This window comes from Leopardus geoffroyi, chromosome E3 (assembly GCF_018350155.1).
Source record: "Leopardus geoffroyi isolate Oge1 chromosome E3, O.geoffroyi_Oge1_pat1.0, whole genome shotgun sequence".
NCBI classification, from domain to species: domain Eukaryota; kingdom Metazoa; phylum Chordata; class Mammalia; order Carnivora; family Felidae; genus Leopardus; species Leopardus geoffroyi.
Genome location: NC_059340.1, coordinates 41,113,872 through 41,120,104, shown reverse-complemented (window position 1 = coordinate 41,120,104; position 6,233 = coordinate 41,113,872). Strand labels below are relative to the sequence as shown.

Below are 6,233 nucleotides of genomic sequence, written 5' to 3'. Positions count from 1 at the left end.
GTCCCGGATGTGCGCGGCGCAGCAGGTGGGAGCCAGCGCCAGTGTTACCGTGACCTTCCGCCAGCGCTCCGCCTGCGGCCGGGCACTCTCGGGACCTCTGGGATTTCTTCTTCCCCTTTCACCCCTTATTCGCCTCTTTTAATTTTTTTTTTTTAACGTTGTTATCTTATTTTTTAGACAGAGAGAGACAGAGCATGAATGGGGGAGGGTCAGAGAGAGAGGGAGACACAGAATCCGAAGCAGGCTCCACCCTCCGAGCCACCAGCACAGACCCCGATGCGGGTCTCGAACTCACGGACCGCGAGATCATGACCTGAGCCGAAGTCGGCTGCCTAACCGACTGAGCCACCCAGGCGCCCCTAGTCGCCTCTTTTAAATACTCGTTTTTGTTTTCCTCTTCTTAGATATGCTGCGCATACTGTCAGATTTGCTGTTTTAAAGTGTGCAGTTCAATGGCGTCTGGAATTGTCACACACGCGTCACCCTCAGTCGTCGCGCCCCCGTCCCTGCTCCGCACAACCAGTGACCCGCTCTCTGTGTCTGGACACGTAGGTGCAACCACACGGCGTGTGTCTTTGGATCCGGCCGTGTCACCAAGCGCCCTTTCCTCTTTATGGCCGAACGTTATTCCATCGAGCGGATGGACCGAATTTCGTTTATCCGTCCGTCTGCCGAGGGACAGTTGGGTTGTTTCCACCCCGGGCTCCTGTGAGCAGGGCGGCACGGTGGGGGCTCCTTGGTGTGGCAGTGGGGCCGAAAGCCCCCCGCCCTTGGAGCCCAGATACTGGACGGTGAGCAAAGAGCGGCAGAATGCGGGGCTGGACGCACGCAGGGTAATTAATGCTGACTTACAGAAGCTGTATTAAATTGGATAGAAACTGGCGAAATGGGATTAGGGAAGCAGCCGAGCCAAGAGCGCACAGGCGGAGAGCACCCGGCCGCACTCTCGGAGGCGGGAGAGCGGGAGCAGGAGCTGGACATTTCTCGCTGATCACGTCATGTCCGAGGCTCCAGGCTCGGCCTCCCCACGCCCCCGGAGGGGCGGCCAGCTCTGGGCCGGGAGGATGGGAAGGCGGCTGCTCCCCTCCCTGTGACCGGCTTATCTGCGCTGAGCTCACTCCAGTCGGAGGATTAATTTGGAAACAATTAAAATTCTGTGCGAAACCAGCAGCAGGCCGGCAGGCACGGAGAGCTTTCAGCACCGAGGCGGGATCCAATTAGTGTGGATTAAGTCGGCCTCAGACCAGCAAGCAGGGGACGGCTCCCAGGCAGGGCGGCCGGGGCTGGCTCTCCGGTGCCCGGGGCCCCCACGCGCACCGACGGTGGCCCAGCCGGGCCCACGGCAGGGTCACTGCGGGCCACGCCCGCGCTGGCGCCTCGTGCGTGCAGCTGTCCTGTGCGGTCGCCCATCCCGCGCGGGCCTGGCCTCCGGCTCTGTAACGGCTGGTTCGGGATTTCTGGAGACACGGCCAGTCTTTGTGGGCCCGCTGGGACGCTCCCGGCCGTCTGGCCAGCAGGCGGCAGAGGTGACGTATGGTGAAAGGCGCGGGTCCTCGGGCTCACCTGCGGTCCAGGTGTGTGAGGACCCAGCGAGGCCACCGTGGAGCTGAGTCGTGGAACCTTCCCGGCTCGAGTGAGGGCCCGCCGTGCAGACACAGCCAAGGGGACGTGGGAGCAGCTGTCCGCGACCAGTCGTCCCGGAGGCCCCCCCGGGGCCACGGTGGCTCGTCCATGTGGCCCGAGGCCCCGGGGACTTGCGCCGGGCACCGGGCTGGGGGCTTGGGGCTTATCCTGTCTGCACACAGGAACCCCCACCCCGCCAGGTGCCGGCCCCGCCGAGGGGCAGAGGCCGTATCAGAGCCACAGGCCCACGTTGGGGAAAAGGCAGGCTGAGGGTCTGTGTGCGCATGCCTCCTTCCCACCGCAGGGCCTGACGGCATCATGTCTCGGGGAGGGGGCTCGGCAGGCGAGGCGTGTGGGCGCAGAGGGCTGGGGAGCCCAGAGGCCGGCCTCCTTCTTGCTGTCCCCCCGCCGCCCGTAGGGGACCACAGAGCTGGGAAGGGGCACTGCTCGTGGGTGCGGGGGGGGGGGGGGTGGGCCGGGGCCTGGTGGCGTCACAGCGACCCGAGCGGGGAGGGCCGGCGGGCGACCCATCCGCAAGCGGAAGACAGAGGTGGAGAGGTCAGAGCGGGAGGGCCTCCTTGGACTGCAGTTCTGCGTGTGCTAATGAGCTTGAACTCTGGCCCCACTGCAGCCCGCCTGGCGGGGTCGTCCTGAGGCGGTGGCATTATCGGTTCCCCAAGACTCCGGCGACCCCCAGCCGTCCCCGTGCTGTTTGGGGCCAGACGCGGACGCCCGCTTCCAGCCGGAGCCGAGAGGTTGACACCGCTGGCGGCCTCCGCAGCCAGTGGGGCGCTGGAGCACGGAGGGCCGACCTAGCAGCCTGCCCCCGAGGTGGGGGAGGCCCGGTTAGCTGGGGGCTCGGGGAGGCTAGGCGACTGGCCCGGGCCACGGGCAGCGGGGGGGCTGGGTGGGCCGGCCACCTCCTCCAGCCTCGCTCACGGGGTGGAACTGGGCCATCTGGGACCCGGTGTCTCCCTGAACCCAGAGGGAAGACCGGGCTCTGCTGCTGGGACCCCAGGATTTGCCTCCGAGCCGGGGCATCGGGGGCTCCCCCAATTTCCACGGGTGTCTTTGCCCCCGGGGCCGTTGAGGCACCTGGGCTGGAAGGGCTGGTGCCTCACCTGGCCGTGACCTTTCCCGGGGGTTTCAGGTGAACTTAGTAAACTTCTCCTTCTGGGTGAATTCCCCAGCAAGGTGACAGAACTGGGGTTTTCCTGGCTGGAATGCAGGGCTCGTGCCGGGGTTCTGGCGACAGCATCCTGTGCCGCAGGGATGGCCTCCGGTGACCGATGGCTGCCCCGAGGGCTTCAAGCCCCCCAGATCTGCGTCAGGAGGCTTGAGGCGGCTCGTCCTCATCCCAGAAGGTGTCCCACACTGGCCAGGCCCCCTCAGTCAGCGCCCCCACCGTCTTCCCTCCCAGTGGGAGCTGGTTGCCTCTGACTCGCGCCCCCCAGAGTCATCTCTGTCATCTCTGACACCCCCTGGGTCTGACGGACAATCCAACCCCCTGGTCAGGTTGTGGCAGCCTCAGCTCTGGCTCCTTCCCCCCCTCGGAGCGGGCGCTGGGCGCCTGGCCACGGGGCCACGGGGCCTGGGTCCCGGGGGCTCGGGGTCAGGGAAGGGTGTGTGGTTCCTCCCAAGGAACCCCTCCCAGGAGGCTGGATGAGGAGCTGAGTTCACTTCCTGATTTGCCTGGAAAATACCCTTGGAATCCACTTGGCAAGTGGCCGCGGTACCTTTGCGGGAGGACATTTCTTCCGCTTGCAGGGAGAGCACACACGGCGTGGAGGCCCCTCCCGGCTGGACACACAGGCTGGACTTCCCTGGGGTGACTCACGGGTGCCCGACTTCCCCTCTGTCCGGGCCAGGGGCGAGGACGCACAGTGGGTGCCCAGGCGGCTTCCCCGGGGGCAGGAGGGACTGCCATGGGGACCCGCCAGGCCAGAGATGGTGCTCTTGCTTCCTGGGGGACACGATGCATCTGGGGGCATCCCGGAGCCCCTCCCCAAGGGGCGTCCGGAGCGGGAGGGCCTCTCGGAATAGTCTCTTCTTGTCCCTCCCTCAGCCCCGGACGTGGGGCTGGAGCTCCTGACCCAGCACGGCGGCCCAGCTTCCGACAGGATGGCCTGGCGGCCGAGATGCAGGGGACAAACGCAGGGTGCGCCGTACGGGGCCTTCTGGAGCCGCAGCCTGAGGGGCTCCGGGGGAACGGACAGGGGAGGAGCCGTGCCCTCTCCCCGAGCCTGTTTCCTCGCCTTCGAACCCCTCACCGCAGCGTAGGAATCCAGGCCCAACTGGGGAGGTGGCCGGTGCTGTCTTCAGTGGGTCCCTTCTGCCTCTGTGCCTCAGTCTTCACCCCTGAGAAGTGGGCGCCTACCCTCGCGGAGGGCAGAAGATGCTGCGTGATCGCCGCGTGTGTAAGAGGTGCCGTGCGTGAGGGATGCTCTCGTTACAAATGTTAATGAAGGAGGCAGGGGGGACTGGAGCCCGGGTCTGGGGGCAGCCTCGCCCCACCAAGCTGGCGAGACCCCGGACCAGGGGCCTGGGCCCTGAGCCTCTGTCTCTTGATCTGTAAAAGGCGGTAGCTGCATCAGTTGTCCACAGCCCGCCTGGGATCCGACGTGACGGACAGGTGCCGGGATGACATTTGTGGGTGGGCGATCAGGCCGGGAGGCACCAGCGTTGTCTTTGCCCGAATTTCCCCCCCAGAATGTGGGCCACGGGCCAGCTGGACGTCACCTGGAGGGGCCCTGGACGGAGACAGCCTCGGAGGAAGGCCGGGCCTCTGTGTGGAAGTCCGCTCCGCCCCACAGCGCGTCCTGGGCTGCAGTTAGCTTCTCTGTCGCTTCCCCGAGGGCAGATGTTGGGCGGAGATCTGCCCTCCCGGAGCTGGAAGCGTCAGGATGCGCAGGTGGGGTTTGGAGTCAAGGCACAGCACGAGCTAAGTGCTGTCACCACTGACGTTAATCAGGAGTCGGAGAACCCCAGCCGGGTGACAAGTGGCCTATCGCTGTGCCTCAGTGTCCCCTCCTGTGAAGGGGGGGCAGGGCCCACAGGCTGGAAGGACAGCCGTCTCGGCTGGCCGTGCGCACGGTTGAGGGCCCTGCGGTGATCTGAGTGCGGGGGCCCGGGGCGGGGGTCCCAACGTGGCTGTCAGCCGCTGTTGGGGGAGAAGGGACTCCCGCTGTGTCTTTGCTTCCCGGGAGGGCAGCCAGAGCGGATGATGGCATCCGGCGGGTAAAACGAGCCCATCGGGTGAGGCCCAGCTGGACGCAGGTCACAGGCCCGGACGCCTGATACCCCTGAGAAGGCCACCTTCCCCCCGCTGTCACTGAGCCGTGTTGCTGTGGAGACGGCCCCTGCCGGGCACAGAAGATGCCTTCCGAGCGGGAGGTGGGCAGGCGAGGGTGGCAAGGGGAGCTGGGGGCAGGGCGTCCACGTGTCTGGGGAGCGGGACAATGGCTGCTGGCCGCTGGCCCCTTCAGAGCAGGCCTGTGGCGGTCAGTTTCCCTCCCAACTTCTCCCCAACATTTGAGCTCGCTTTGTGAGAGAGCAAGACACAGGGATCCTTTTTCAGAGGATCACCTCCTTTCTTTCTTGTTGAAAAGTCAGAGGCCACGGGCGCCCGGGTGGCTCAGTCGGCCAAGCGTCCGACTTCGGCTCAGGTCACGATCTCGCGGTCCGTGAGTCCGAGCCCCGCGTCGGGCTCTGGGCTGACGGCTCGGAGCCTGGAGCCCGCTTCCGATTCTGGGTCTCCCTCGCTCTCTGCCCCTCCCCCGCTCCTGCTCTGTCTCTTTCTCTCTCTCTCAAAAATAAACAAACATTGAAAGAGGTCCGAGCCCTTCGCTTTTCCTCGTTCGGTGCAATTTCCTCAAGCCGCGGTGATGGTGGGCCGTGGGCGTGCTGGGGCTGGCAGGGCCCACGCCCTCGGGCCCTGCACTCACCAGCCGCCCCGGGCCACCCGGACGGGGTGTCCCAGACTGAGAAGGGGTGTCACGTGTCCATCCAGACGGGGGCACATCGCGCTACCCCCACGCGGACCTCGGGCCTGTCCCTCTGCGACAGAGGCCACTGGGGTCGGCCTGGGGGAGGGGAGAGGGCCATGGGGCTAGCGGGCTGCTTCTCTCCGCGGGGACGGGAATCTTCTAAACGCTACCGTGGGGTGGTCGCGTGTACCCGTGAGGATGCTGGAAGCCCTGCGGGTGAGCGCTTCAAATGGGTGAATTTCTGGCCCGTGAGAACCGCTTAACGTTGTCAAGCGTCGCATCGATACTGCCTGCACTCAGCACGCGCTGCGAGGTCACTCTGTTGGAGGCCCTGGGTCGGGGGTCCGATTTGGGAGGATTGACAAGGGCTGGCCCTGTAACAGCGGGAACGTGCTTACCGCCGCGGAGCTGTGCGCCGAGCAGTGGTTAAAATAGGACGTTCCGAGTCGTGTGTGTTTTACGCACCGAGGAAGGAAACGCACCTGCCCCGAGGAGGGCTCCCCCCCTACCCCCGTGCGTGCGGCCCTCACCTGTCCGCACCCGGGCCTCCGGGCCTCCCCAGGCCTGACCTCGCGGGCGGGTTACGGAGCCACTGAGCACAAGAGCACAGCCCCTTCCTGGGGG

General features: G+C 66.0%; 1 long non-coding RNA gene across 1 annotated transcript; it reads left to right on the top strand.

Annotated features, from left to right (window-relative positions):
- Positions 1–1,878: 1,878 nt before the first annotated feature.
- LOC123589174 lies at positions 1,879–5,297 on the top strand. The gene is made up of 3 exons (XR_006708206.1): positions 1,879–2,468; positions 3,265–4,534; positions 4,830–5,297. It is a non-coding gene; the product is annotated as an uncharacterized LOC123589174 (long non-coding RNA).
- Positions 5,298–6,233: the final 936 nt, after the last annotated feature.